The 15643-nt window shown below is 44.2% G+C and overlaps 1 long non-coding RNA gene across 1 annotated transcript in view; it reads left to right on the top strand.

Annotated features, from left to right (window-relative positions):
- The first annotated feature begins 3151 nt into the window (after window positions 1-3151).
- Window positions 3152-15643, top strand: part of LOC141983912 (uncharacterized) — a 40216-nt gene continuing 27724 nt past the window's right edge. Inside the window, exons 1-3 of the long non-coding RNA XR_012638572.1 lie at window positions 3152-3272; window positions 6836-6880; window positions 7279-7551. This is a non-coding gene — a long non-coding RNA (uncharacterized LOC141983912). The remainder of the gene's footprint in view (window positions 3273-6835; window positions 6881-7278; window positions 7552-15643) is intronic.

Raw genomic sequence — 15643 nt, forward strand, 5'->3', positions numbered from 1 at the left:
AGATTTGAGACTTAGTATATAGGCCTAATGCTGGCACTCTGCACAGTGATGAATTTCACCTGTAAGTGATACTGTATCTTATTTTGCAAGTTTGCCAATTAGGAATAGATAAAACTATCTATGAACAATCACCAAGTCATTTTAATATCATGATGTAATAGCCATTATTGTAAATATTTAATATAACCATTTTAATTTCTACTGGTTATTTCTTGTTTGCCTGACAAAGTTGTGCACAAATTAAAGAGTGTTTCCACGGGAAAAATATATATAGAATCAACTTGGCATTAAGGAAAGTTTGGAAATATTTTTGAATATCCTTACAGCAGCACTGTAATTTTTAGCTCTCTTCCCTTAAAGTTATATCTATAAACTTGTAGAGGGAAGAAGGCTAGTTATCTTTGCATGAAAATAAAAATAAAAATAATCTAAAGTAATCTAAAAATAAAAAAAAATCTAAGGATAAGGATTGGAATATCAATAAGCAGACATAAATCTAAACAATTAAATCACAACACAAAAATGCAAGCCTGAGAATGATTGAATGGTCTGCCACCCTGCAGTAGATTTAGGAATACTTTTCCATTTCTAGCCAGATTGGATGAAAGCTATCAAGCCGTCTTGGTCTAAATGGATCTTGCTCGATCTACCATAATAAGAATGCATATAGTGTTGGCAGCCTCCCTGGTATACCTTGTGCTGATTCTGAATATTGATAGGAACGTGAGGCTCCTAAGCTGAGTAAGCTTTTATTTAGCCTGACTTTTTGTTCCAACAAACACTAGGGTTGCCACCTTTCTAATCACTCAAAATGGAACACCCCTGCCCTGCCCCGCCTCACCCCTTCCCTTCTCTGAGACCATGCCCATTCCACGCCCCTTCTCTGAGGCCCCGCCCCACTCACTCCATCCCCTCTCCCTCCATCGCACGCTCTTCCCTACCCTCACTTTCACTTGGCTAGGGAAGGGGCTTGGGGTGTGGGAAGGGATATGGGCTCTGGGCTGGAGGTGCAGGCACTGGGGTGGCGACAGGGATGAAGGGTTTGGGGTGCAAGAGGGGGCTCCGGGCTGGGCCAGGGGGTTGGGGTGTGGGTGGGAGGCGCGGGGTCCCAGTGGCACTTATCGCGGCTCAGAGGAAGTGGCCGCCAGGTCCCTGCAGTCCTAGGCACGTGGGCGGCTAGGTGGCTTTGCGGTGCCTTCACTCCAGCAGGTGCTGCCCCCTGCGGATCCCATTGGTCGTGGTTCCCGGCCAATGGGAGCTGCGGAACTGGCACTGGGGTTGGGGCAGCACACGGAGCCTCCCAGTCCCTGGCCACCCCAGTGCCTAGGGGCCACTGAGACTTGGTGGCTGTTTACAGGAACTGCACAGAGCTATGTCAGGTAGGCAACCTACCTTACCCCGGGCCCCAGCTGCACACCAACCGAACTTTAAAACTCCAAAGCTGAATATTATGATTCTAGAGGCCCATAAGTACCACATCACTGTAACTAGTGCTCTTTGAAAAACCTTTGGCTGCCAAAAATCTAGAGAAAGATCCTGCTATCAGGTTTTGCAGAAGAGAGAATCATTTTATATATGTATAAAAATATAAACAAATATCTACATAATTTATTAGCTCCAGTAATCTTGGTATAAGAAAATTCTGTGTTGTACAGCAGAGAGTTCTGGAAGCACTGGTGAACCATGATGTTTCAGCTATTCATGGAAAACCCATGCTAGATGCTCTGTATCACTGAAGGCTAACTGCAGCCCTCTGCAGAATCTCCTCTCTATACCATGCCAGTCCCAAATAGGCCAATGCTATTCCCAGGTAATGGTTTGTGATGTGCCATTGAATGGGCCAGGTTATTGGATCTGTTATCTTTCATCTGATAGTTAGATTGTCAGTTCTTTGCATGTATAATGCCCAGCACAATGGGGACCAAATCTCTGCTGAGGGCCATGATAGCAATGTCAGCCTGGAGACACTGTGGCCTCATGAGCTGCCCACTGGTTGGGCAATTCATTTTTATCATTTCTAGCCCATGGAGTTCCCGTACTGAAAACTTAGCCACTCAAGCTTTTTGCAGGGAGTGGGGATTTTAAATTCAGCCTCAGTCTAGTGGGAATCTAATTTCTCTTTGTTTAGAATTCAGTTATTACAGTGGCTTTTCCCCATTTATCATAAACGTTTTCTGCCTTCTGATTCAGAAAGGAAACAGTTGCTCCACTGGGGCATAATCCCTTAGGAGACTCAGACAGCTGGCTGTTTTTGGGGCCAGGTCTGTTGTCCAGATCGGCAGGATACATTTACGTGCCAAAGTCAACAGAAACAGGATGCATGAAATATCTGTAGCCTAACCTGCTGTATTCCCACCAAACCTAAGCAGAAATAAGAGAACAGACAAAAACTGCAGGCATAAGACTGTCATTTTTCACATATGAATACTCACAAAGTGAAAACTGGTAGTTTCACACATCTCTAATTGCAAGAAGATTCAGGTTCAGAACTGAGGTCCCAGACCATAAAATGATAATTTAGCCCCAGCACAATATATTGCAGATGTAATGCACTTAGATGCTGAAAGTGAAGGAGAGGTCACATCTAGGACCTCTCAGAAAAAAAGATCTAGGCATCATTATGGATCAGAGAATGAAGATCTCTGTTTGATATCCAGTGGCAGTCAAAAAGTAATAAGTGTGGGATAGAGAGCAATATGGAAAATAATATACTACCATAATATCAATCAATGGTAAATCCTCGCATTGAATACTGTTTTCAGTTTTGGTCACCTCATCTCAAAAATGAAACTGCAGAAATAGAAAAGGTCCAGAGAAGGTGAAAAGAAATGATCATGTGTGTGTATGTGGGAGGGTTGAGATTCTATATAACTAGAGAGAAAGAAGCCTTGAACTATTTAGTTGGGAAGCAGAGGAAGATGAATAAATATGTTTAATATAAAGACTAGTCAGAGGCTCCAATATACTCTTTCCCATAATACAAGAACTCTGACACTTAAAAGAAACACACATGAAATGGATATTATTATTACAAGAGGTAATTAACCCATGAAATTAATTTCTGCAGAATATTATAGATGATTCTGATGTAAAATTAAAATAAAATTAATCTTTTATAGGACTCATAATTGAGCATTAATTCGAAAACAATCAATCCCCATGATTCAGGACATCAGCTGATCATCCACTCGGGTCAGGATGAGAGTTCTCATCCACCAAGGACAAGCAGAAGGCAACATAATTTTTCTGAAAGTGCTGTTATCCTCTGAAAAGTGAGTCTGACAACATGACATAGTGTGTTTACTTGTTCATTGTCAGTCAATGACTTTCAGTTCAAATGTGCACAGTTTACATGCTAATAGATGTTTTTTCTAACCAACATTGCTGCTATCTCATCCTGGAGTCTGAAAATCAACTTGTATTCTCTCTGGATCATGTGTCTGCAACATTCTGCAAATGGAATGCATAGTCATTAACAAATTCTGTTGTTGACTTGTGGAACAGAATAAAATTCTGCTCAATCTTGCTGTATAAAAAGTAATAAAGATCATGAGCTACATCAGCCCTCTCTGAGTCTAGAGGAAGCGAGGACCCAGCTCAAGTTCCTTACCCTCAGCATGAAAGGTAGGGAAGATGGATTAATGGGACTGTCCCTTCTCCTGCCAACTTGACTTCAAGATAAACAGGGAGGAAGCAGCTGTGTTGCTGGGGTCTGAGATGGGGTAGGCAGAAGTATTCCTCTTTCCCTGGGAGTGAGACACCAGGAACAATGACAGTCATGTAGTGTAGTTACATTTCTAAATTCTAGCTTTTGTGTTCATATTACATTGTGGGTGTTAAATTGTGGGTGAAATTAAAAGGCATGAACTTGCCCCACAAAAATAGAAGCTACTTAACAAAGTCAAGGCCTTGATATTCACATGAAATGGAAAATATAGTTCCTGTATTTAGCATAGTTTAAATTAGAGGAGAGCAAATTGTTTATTCAAAGAATTTTACCTTTTTATTGCTTGAATCTAGTTGGTCATCAGAGGGCCCAGGTTTTTAGATTTTTGAAGATCTTAATTTCAGATTATTCCTTTTGTGTCAGAATAGGGGCCTTTGTGTCTGAGCCTCACTTACATAAATTGACAAAAACAGCATATGTGTGGAGGACCCTATGATATGACCGCACCCCCAACCTGTCAGGCCACATAAACTTCTTGACATGTACTTGAGTCAGACACCAAATTAGTACTGAAGTTAGGAGTCTAGCCTCTCCTGCTGCTGTGAGAGTTACTAGGAAGAAGAAAATGTTCCCTGTGCCTTCTTTCCTTTCACCTAGATAATACAGAGTATGGTATGATCCTGAGTAAGGAGAAAAAAAGGGAGTAAGAAGTGACTATCACTAGGGCACTGTGTCTGTCATGGAGGTCGCAGAAGTCACGGATTCTGTGATTTTCCGTGACCTCTGTGACTTCTGCAGAAGCCAGTGTGGCTGACCCCAGGGCTCTGCACACAGCTGCTTGGGCAGCTCTGCAGCCAGCCACAATGGCTGCTGCTTGGGCGGCCCCAGGCAGCTGGCCCTGGGGACTGCCAGAGCAGCGGCCAGTGTGGCTGGCCCCGGGGACCAGTCAAGCAGTGGTCTTTTGGGTGGCTGGAGCAGCTGCCGCTCTGGTAGGTCCCCGCAGTCGTTCCTGGGGTGATCACAACAGCTGTTCCAGCAGTGGTTTCCGGCCACGTCCGACAGCTGTCCCTTGGGTGGCCAGAGCAGCCACTGCTCCTGCAGCCCCCGGCCACTGGTGCTGCTGGCCCCAGTCCCCCCAGCAACGGTCCCCCAGGCCACTCCCTCCAGCAGTGCCCCCCTCCCCGTGGCATGCCCCCCCCGGGCACCCCCATAGCTGCAGCCCCCCCACAGCGGCAGCCGCCCCAACATTTAGTCAGGGGTATTTGTAGTATAAGTCATGACAGGTCACGGAATGTGAATTTTTGTTTATTCCCCCTAACCTGTCCATGACTTTTACTAAAAATACCTGTGACTAAATCATAGCCTTAAATAGCAGCATTAAGAAAGTTGCAAATCGCAACAGTATTTAGTCTTATGTCATGTTTGTGGAAATTCATGATGAGTTATCTGTACAAAGTTATCTGTTGTATGATCTGGATACCAAACAGGCGTTTCACAAGTTGCTGAAGTTGTATGATATGTTTTAGGAATGGTGCTTATGTTCCATGATTTAGACTCAAGATACGAACAAAATGGCATCTACCACGCTGCTGGTGCTCTACAAAGTTTTCTATACAGATGCATGTGTGACAGAGTGCTAGGCAAGAAAGGCTGAGTCAGCACTCTGTTCACAGCAGCTCCAATCAAGCAAGGCAGAATGGAGCTGATTAAGTAGAGTCGTGCCTACTCTGTGGGTGGGGCGGGACAGAAAGGCTAATTAAGCCATGAGGCAGCACCCACAAATAGGTACAGGAAGGAAGTGGAAAGAGGGAAGCAGGCAGCAGAGGGAGAGAGAGAGATTGCTCTCCCATGTTTGTTACGAGAGCTGAATATATTATGAAGGTGGTGGGAATCCATTTGTAAATAAACTGGTGTTGGACCAGCACAAGGGTCTCTGTGTAGTTTGTAGACTGGGACAGAAGGAGGAACCAGGAGGCCCTGTTACAGCATGTAAATAATAATCAGCAATAAGGAGGGATGTACTGGCAATACAAGGAAGCTATGATTAGCTAACAATTATGAGGCAGTTTTGGCTGTTACAGCTTACCTTAGAAAAAGAATATCATTGGTAAATGTCAGGTTCTGTGTTTGGAAACTTGAATTGTTAAAATAAAAAACGTGATTTCTGACATGTAAACACTTTTCATCAGCGAGATTGGCCATGAGGTCCACAGCTTTTCTTATCTTTTCTCTGTCACTTGCTCAAATCTACATCACACCAATAATGAGTGAAAGTTGTTATCATCTGAAGGGTGCTTAGTAGTTTATGTGCAATAAATTGATGGCCTCAGTGCAGATTCTAGCTGACTGATTAGAAACATCACACAAAAAATGTCTATTGCAATTGGCATTAATTGGTGTTAGATACATTTATGGTTAGTTACAGATGTTTTTAAATTATCACTGTCATTCCTCCCAACTCACTCATTACTAGAGCTGAATGAATAACTGTGGTTTTTTTTTTTGGTTCAGGAGCTGAACCAAAAAATCTGAAAAAAAAGAAAAAAAGGTTAATTTCAAACCAAAATCAGTTTGTTATTTTTTTTGTGTAAAATCAAAATACTGGAAAAATTGTTTTGAATAGACCAAAACATTTCAGTTGAATCATTGCCATTTTTTTAGTTTTGATTCAGTTATTTTAGGGTGGTTTTTTTTGTTTGTTTTTTACCTTTATGGCTATGTGTTTTTCAACTGGCCAAATTTCAAAATGGAACACCATTTTGAAAAAGTTGAAACAAAACATTTGAAAAATTTCACAATGAAATGTTTCAAAATGAAAAAGTTGAAATGAAACTTTTTGACTTTTTCAATTCCCCACCCCCCCAAAAACTATTTATCAAATTCACAAATAGTTTCAGAGCGCAGCAACGTCATCCATTTCACCTCCTTCCCTTATATTTCTACTTCCCTCAAAGCCCAGTCCTCCTACCATAATCCAGGAGAAGGAATTCATTTTTAAAATAGAAAAAGGTTACTCAAAATCCAATGAACAGCTACTGAAGATACTCCTGCTGCTTCTCTTAGCACTTGAAGTGCTGTAGGAACCGGCACTCAGCTTCCGGTGTCCAAAAGTGTGCAGGGTCATGGCAATCCTACATTTATGAGTCCTGTTATTTCATGTTATTTCAGCGGGGGACAGCAGAGCAGCACACAGCAGGAGTTTGCCTGGGATTGGTGAGTATCCGAGTGCTTGTTTGCTGAGTAAGTATCCGAGCGTGTGTGTGTTTGCTGGGAGGGCAGTGTGAGAGCCTGAGCGAGTGTCTGATTGGCTGGTAGCCTGCAGGGGGCGGGCCTTGGGGCTGTCTGCTTGTTTGTTTCAGGGAAGCCTGGCTGTTTAAAAATAGCCAGAGCTTCGCGAACCAGCTGAGCGGCGGCGAACCAGCTGAGCAGTGGGGGACAGCAGAGCAGCACACAGCAGGAGTTTGCCTGGGAGTTTGCCTGGAGTGAGCCCAGGGAGGCTTACATCTTGCCAACTTCTCTGAGGAAGCTCATAGTAGGAAGGTGATCTGGAAGGGGGGGGTTCAGCTGTTGTGACCTGCACTGGATGTGCCATGTTTGTCTTTCTTCCACAGGACAGAAGTGACTTTGTCTGTACAAAGTGCAAGCTGGTCTCCATATTGGAAGAGAAGATTGAAGGTCTGGAGCAACAGATAACGACCCTGTGTTGCATACGAGAATCTGAGGATTTTCTGGACAAACGTCAGGATATGCTTCTACGGGCACAAAGCTCTAAAGATTTAGAACAGGTTGCACTGCAGAGCCAAGAGGCCAGTGAAGAAGCTTGGCAACATGTGACCTCCAGAAGAAGAAGGGGGAATGTCCGAGTTCCAGCAACACAGACACAGGTAACTAACCGCTTTCATGTTCTCTCCACAGGTACCATTGCGGAGAGTGGACCAGACGATACGTCTGGGGGGAGAAAGCAGAAGGAGACTCCGCTGGTTGGAAGGCATGAGATGCGATGTCCTGAGGTTGGGGGTTCCACGACCACCACTCCCAAGAGAAGGAGGCGGGTGGTGGTGGTCGGGGACTCTCTCCTCCGGGGGACTGAGTCATCTATCTGCCGCCCTCACCGGGAAAACCGAGAAGTCTGCTGCTTGCCAGGGTCTAAGATTCGCGATGTGACGGAGAGACTGCCGAGACTCATCAAGCCCTCGGATCGCTACCCCTTCCTGCTTCTCCATGTGGGCACCAATGATACTGCCAAGAATGACCTTGAGCGGATCACTGCGGACTACATGGCTCTGGGAAGAAGGATAAAGGAGTTTGAGGCGCAAGTGGTGTTCTCGTCCATCCTCCCCGTGGAAGAAAAAGGCCAGGGCAGGGACTGTCGAATCGTGGAAGTCAACGAATGGCTACGCAGGTGGTGTCGGAGAGAAGGCTTTGGATTCTTTGACCATGGGATGGTGTTCCATGAAGGAGGAGTGCTGGGCAGAGACGGGCTCCATCTTACGAAGAGAGGGAAGAGCATCTTTGCGAGCAGGCTGGCTAACCTAGTAAGGAGGGCTTTAAACTAGGTTCACCGGGGGAAGGAGACCAAAGCCCTGAGGTAAGTGGGAAAACGGGATACCGGGAGGAAGCACAGGCAGGAACGTCTGTGAGGGGAGGGCTCCTGCCTCATACTGAGAATGAGGGGCGATCAGCAGGTTATCTCAAGTGCTTATATACGAATGCACAAAGCCTTGGAGACAAGCAGGGAGAACTGGAGGTCCTGGTTATGTCAGGGAATTATGATGTGATTGGAATAACAGAGACTTGGTGGGATAACTCACATGACTGGAGTACTGTCATGGATGGTTATAAACTGTTCAGGAAGAACAGGCAGGGCAGAAAAGGTGGGGGAGTAGCACTGTATGTAAGGGAGCAGTATGACTGCTCAGAGCTCCGGTACGAAACTGCAGAAAAACCTGAGTGTCTCTGGATTAAGTTTAGAAGTGTGAGCAACAAGAGTGATGTAGTGGTGGGAGTCTGCTATAGACCACCGGATCAGGGGGATGAGGTGGATGAGGCTTTCTTCCGGCAACTCGCAGAAGTTACTAGATCGCACGCCCTGGTTCTCATGGGTGACTTCAATTTTCCTGATATTTGCTGGGAGAGCAATACAGCGGTGCATAGACAATCCAGGAAGTTTTTGGAAAGCGTAGGGGACAATTTCCTGGTGCAAGTGCTAGACGAGCCAACTAGGGGGGGAGCTTTTCTTGACCTCCTGCTCACAAACAGGGAAGAATTAGTGGGGGAAGCAAAAGTGGATGGGAATCTGGGAGGCAGTGACCATGAGATGGTCAAGTTCAGGATCCTGACACAGGGAAGAAAGGTAAACAGCAGGATACGGACCCTGGACTTCAGGAAAGCAGACTTTGACTCCCTCAGGGAGCAGATGGGTAAGATCCCCTGGGGGACTAACATGAAGGGGAAAGGAGTCCAGGAGAGCTGGCTGTATTTCACGGAATCCCTGTTGAGGTTACAGGGACAAACCATCCCGATGAGTCGAAAGAATAGTAAATATGGCAGGCGACCAGCTTGGCTTAATGGTGAAATCCTAGCGGATCTTAAACATAAAAAAGAAGCTTACAAGAAGTGGAAGGTTGGACATATGACCAGGGAAGAGTATAAAAATATTGCTCGGGCATGTAGGAATGAAATCAGGAGGGCCAAATCGCACCTGGAGCTGCAGCTAGCAAGAGATGTCAAGAGTAACAAGAAGGGTTTCTTCAGGTATGTTGGCAACAAGAAGAAAGCCAAGGAAAGTGTGGGCCCCTTACTGAATGAGGGAGGCAACCTAGTGACAGAGGATGTGGAAAAAGCTAATGTGCTCAATGCTTTTTTTGCCTCTGTCTTCACTAACAAGGACAGCTCCCAGACTGCTGCGCTGGGCATCGCAACATGGGGAATAGATGGCCAGCCCTCTGTGGAGAAAGGGGTGGTTAGGGACTATTTAGAAAAGCTGGACGTGCACAAGTCCATGGGGCCAGACGAGTTGCATCCGAGAGTGCTAAAGGAATTGGCGGATGTGATTGCAGAGCCATTGGCCATTATCTTTGAAAACTCGTGGCGAACGGGGGAAGTCCCGGATGACTGGAAAAAGGCTAATGTAGTGCCAATCTTTAAAAAAGGGAAGAAGGAGGATCCTGGGAACTACAGGCCGGTCAGCCTCACCTCAGTCCCCGGAAAAATCATGGAGCAGGTCCTCAAGGAATCAATCCTGAAGCACTTAGACGAGAGGAAAGTGATCAGGAACAGTCAGCATGGATTCACCAAGGGAAGGTCATGCCTGACTAATCTAATCGCCTTCTATGATGAGATTACTGATTCTGTGGATGAAGGGAAAGCAGTGGATGTATTGTTTCTTGACTTTAGCAAAGCTTTTGACACTGTCTCCCACAGTATTCTTGTCAGCAAGTTAAAGAAGTATGGGCTGGATGAATGTACTATAAGGTGGGTAGAAAGTTGGCTAGATTGTCGGGCTCAACGGGTAGTGATCAATGGCTCCATGTCTAGTTGGCAGCCGGTGTCAAGTGGAGTGCCCCAGGGGTCGGTCCTGGGGCCGGTTTTGTTCAATATCTTCATAAATGATCTGGAGGATGGGGTGGATTGCACTCTTAGCAAATTTGCGGATGATACTAAACTGGGAGGAGTGGTAGATACGTTGGAGGGCAGAGATAGGATACAGAGGTACCTGGACAAATTGGAGGATTGGGCCAAAAGAAACCTGATGAGGTTCAATAAGGATAAATGCAGGGTCCTGCACTTAGGACGGAAGAACCCAATGCACAACTACAGACTAGGGACCGAATGGCTAGGCAGCAGTTCTGCGGAAAAGGACCTAGGGGTTACAGTGGACGAGAAGCTGGATATGAGTCAGCAGTGTGCCCTTGTTGCCAAGAAGGCCAATGGCATTTTGGGATGTATAAGTAGGGGCATAGCGAGCAGATCGAGGGACGTGATCGTTCCCCTCTATTCGACATTGGTGAGGCCTCATCTGGAGTACTGTGTCCAGTTTTGGGCCCCACACTACAAGAAGGATGTGGATAAATTGGAGAGAGTCCAGCGAAGGACAACAAAAATGATTAGGGGTCTGGAACACATGACTTATGAGGAGAGGCTGAGGGAACTGGGATTGTTTAGTCTGCGGAAGAGAAGAATGAGGGGGGATTTGATAGCTGCTTTCAACTACCTGAGAGGTGGTTCCAAAGAGGATGGTTCTAGACTATTCTCAGTGGTAGAAGATGACAGGACAAGGAGTAATGGTCTCAAGTTGCAGTTGGGAAGATTTCGGTTGGATATTAGGAAAAACTTTTTCACTAGGAGGGTGGTGAAACACTGGAATGCGTTACCTAGGGAGGTGGTAGAATCTCCTTCCTTAGAAGTTTTTAAGGTCAGGCTTGACAAAGCCCTGGCTGGGATGATTTAATTGGGGATTGGTCCTGGTTTGAGCAGGGGGTTGGACTAGATGACCTCCTGAGGTCTCTTCCAACCCTGATATTCTATGATTCTATGATTCATGTCCGCTCAGGTGGAGGGAGGGTGTCATTTCTGAATAAGAATCACCCTTGTAACAACCCCTGTCTACCAGCAAGACTTCTGTCTGTGGTTGTTGAAAAGGGTGCAGCTCCCATGCATTTAGCTGGCAGTACCATTCAAACATTCCTCCAGAGCTGATACTACAAGTAACCATGGATCAAGAAATCAATATCTGCATATTATCATACTGATAATGTTTTATACCCTGTGTAGAAATGATCTCACCCAGGGGCTTATTATACATTATAGGCGATGTCAGATAATAAAAAGACACAGCATATCAAAACCCTTTTTGATAGCATATGATTGTTAACAACCACTGGTAGATTGCTACTTCTAAGTATGATTGGTGCTGCTGGAGGACAATTCAAGACATCACTGTTACTTAGCAGGTGAAGCACACAGGCCCTGGTCAGTTGTATCACAGCCCTACACTTTCCCCAATATGGAAGCTTCTGAACCCAAACTGCTTCCCAAAACATGTTTCTTGGAGTTTCTGCATTGTCCATTTTGGGGGTATCAATCCATGGCATTACTCATTCACTGGCTGTGGGAGTTTGTTCCAATTCCTAGGATTACCTTATCATGATGAATAACTGAGTGAAGATGTTACATCATTACCATTAACATATCAGTGTTGAATGCAGGATAATTAACACTTGATTATTATCTACATTATGGTATTTTAATTTCAGGCTTCTCTGTTTTTAAAAGAATTTAATTAAATCCCTTACTCACCGCCAGAGTAGACACCCTCATTTCTTGACTTTTAACAACAGGTCAGTCCGGTACATGTGCTCCTGGCATTGGAATATCCTGATTACTCATGCCAAGACATTCAACAAATAATGCAAGTGCAGAAAAAAATATTGCCAAACCTAAGGAAGCTCTCTAGACCATCAAAAATATTTTATAGCTGGAAAAATTTATTATACAGAGATCTTTATTCACTGCTACAACTACATGTTCAGAAAGAGGCAGTAGTTTAGTAACATTAGATACAAAATGTTAAAATAATAGGGTAATTCTTCTCTTAAATACAGCCTAATGAGAATGTGGCAGTCCGGGCCATGGCACAAGTTGTGTGATGTATAAATTGTACATTAACCTCCATTTAATTTGTTTTCCCAGGTGATTTTAACAGTACAGCCGATTAATGCCAGTAGCACTACAGAAAATTGAAAGTGGAATAGCTTCAAGTGTAAAATGTGGTTGCTTCGTTGTCCTATTTAGTTAAGTAATAAACTGAATGCTCGTTGGTTAGAAAGGAATCTTGATTTATCACATCAATGTGCTCTTTCTTGTTATTTAATATGTGGCCATATTTGACCTCAGTGGGCCAGATTCATCTCTCTTATATACATAAACATCATCATTTGACATTATGAACATGTGCTGAACATTTGCTTTTCAAAATTGGCATAAGATTAATTATGCAATAAGGCACCAGTTAGGTGCGGTTCAGTAAAGATTTGTTCTATCAGCCTTCTTGTCCCACCAGCAGGGATTGCTTACCTGACTTTCCATGGTTAAAGTACCCAACAACAGTTTAATTTTCAGTTATTATAACAGTACAACCACTACAACCTCTCTCTTTTAATATGTAACACACAACAATGTGTTTATTGGAATAGAATAATCAGGCAAACACATATATGACAAACTGTAGTTACAGTTTCAGAGTTGACTGTCACAAATTTTCTCCATGAAGTATACAAAAACCTGTCTACTCTAGGAAATGAATCCTAACAACAGTTGTCAACAGTGTAGCCTTTTCCCCCAAATAGTGTAAACAAAAATCACTTAACTGCAAGTGTAGATGGGGCAAAGCTGTTTTTGGCATGGTAATAGAGTAGATTGGAATTAGAGGGACCAGAACCAGGGTCTCCTAAGTGGGAGTGCCCTAACCTGGGCTTTAGAATCACTTCCACTCTCACTGTGTCTGTGGCCCAAAGCATGTTTAATTTATGAATACACAATAGAACTGCTTCTTCAGAGAGACCGAGAACTGCTTCAGCAGGAGAGATCAAGAGAGTGCTGCCGTAGGCTATGTCTATACTACCCTCCGGATCGGCAGGCAGTGATCAATCCAGCGGGGGGTCGATTTACCGCATCTGGTCTAGACGTGATAAATGAACCCCCAAGTGCTCTCCTGTTGATTCCTGTACTCCAGCGCCATGAGAGGCGCAGGCAGAGTTGATGGGGGAGCGGCAGCAGTCGACTCACCGCAGTGAAGACACCGCGGTTAGTGGGTCTAAGTACATCGACTTCAGCTATGTTATTCACGTAGCTGAAGTTGTGTAACTTAGATCGATCCCCCACCACCACCCCCCTCCGCAGTGTAGACCAGGCCTTAGTTTCTCTGAAAAATTGCCGACCTGGCTTAGGTGCCTAACTATAGGAGAGGGTTCATGGCTGTGAATCCAAAGTGGAGATAGGTGTCTCCCTTTGAAGGGCAGGGCTTAAACAACAACACCTCTCTTCAGCATTACCTACTGACGTATTTGGGAGACTCCTCATGCAGTATGCCGGCTTTTCTGAATCATATTCTTATGTGCCTACTTCTTCCCATTCATTGTATAGGGAGCCTGGAAGCCTAGCTCAGGGTTGTGAATTTCGCTAGGCCCCAGGGTGCCTGAAAGTTAGGTGCTGCAATGCTTAGCATGCAGATTCTTTGCTTGTTTTTAATATGTTTTCTCTGTAATGCTTTCAACCTAAGAATAAATGTGCTTGCTTAGAAAGTGTTACCTTATAACTGTGGGCAATTATGCTGTTTACAGCCTCTGGAGAGAAAGCAACATGAAGAAATGGGATGTTTAGGCCATCTGGCTTGCTGTGGAACTCACAGTGTAGGCAGGGAACTATACAGCCTGGAAAAAACTCATTCAGAAGGGAGAGAGACACAGGTCTCAGCACAAGAAGGGTGATGGCTGAACAGCTGGGACTGTAGAATGGATGACCATGGACTATTATGGTTGCCCTGAACTGTGACAGTACATAAGAGCATCACCAAATTAAAGCAAGGCTAATGACTTTCTTTAGGAAATTTAAAAGAAGGAGAGAACAAACAAAGCGTTTGTTAATATAAGGCATGTTTTTCTTTTGTCTGGGAGATTTCTGCTAGAGGCTGATATGTCTCTGGGTAAGTATAAAAGGGGTAAAAAGCAAAAAGGATGTCATGTCATGTCTACTATATACTACTAACCAGGAAGAAGAGATGGATGGATTTAAACAACTTAAAAAAACCAGCACAAGCATGAAGGGACAAAATTAGATGATGGCATAGAGAGTACACTTATCAAATTTGCGAACGATACCAACCTGGGAGGGGTTTCAAGTGCTTTGGAGGATAAGATTAAAATTCAAAATTATCTGGATAAGCTGGAGAAATGGTCTGAAGTAAATAGAATGAAATTCTATATGGACAATGCAAAGTATGCTACTTAGGATGGAACACTGTTGCAAAGAAAGCAAACATCATGCTGGAATGTATCAACAGGAGTGTTGTAAGAAGACACTAGAAGTAATTCTTCTACTCTGTGCTGATAAGACCTCAACTGGAGAATTGTGTTCAGTTCTGGGTGCCACATTTCTGGAAAGATATGGACAAATTGGAGAAAATCCAGAGGAGAGCAACAAAAATGATTAAAGGTCTAGAATACATGATCTGTGAGGAAAGATTGAAAAAGATTGCTAAAAAGCTGTGAGGACAAACATGGAATGGCTGTCAGTGCGAGCTGCACTAGGGAATATGAATCCAGTGAGACCAGGCAGGTTTGTGAAGCGTATGCTGAAACTCGCACTACTAGGTCCTCCCTTATGTTTTTATTAAAATGGCTAGATTAAATCTAGTGCAGGTATGTCTACATGAGCTACAAATCACATCCCCAGCTGCAGTGCAAATGTATCCTTAGAAGACAAGATTTTCAAAAAATATAATTGTGCATATTTGCATGCCTACTTTTTATGCACAATTGTTATTATCATGGTTATATGTAGACATCATATATTTGAACAGGAAATGCCCAGCTTGTCTGCTAATTAGCTATGCGACTATGTAGTCCCACCAGTCCCCTTCCTTTCATAAAGGACTACATCCCCATGGAACCTTCCCTCCCTCTCTCCACCAGGATTATTTTCCCTTCTCAGGGCGTTCCTACAACCCCACTCCCATGCTCTCCTATTGGCACTCTTCTTCACCCATACTTCTATCCCCAACCAGCTGATACTCCTTCTTTTCCACACACATGCCATCCTCACCCTCAATTCTCTCTCCACAGACCCATTCCCACTTACTTACTTAATATGTCTAGTAACATTCATCCTACCTCATTTTGCTTTCAGGGGTCTTCTCCCCTGCCTACATTTTGATGGAGGGCATCTAGCAATCGCTACTACCCATTAGAATCCAAACAG

The sequence above is a fragment of the Natator depressus genome, chromosome 3, assembly GCF_965152275.1.
Source record: "Natator depressus isolate rNatDep1 chromosome 3, rNatDep2.hap1, whole genome shotgun sequence".
NCBI lineage: Eukaryota > Metazoa > Chordata > Testudines > Cheloniidae > Natator > Natator depressus.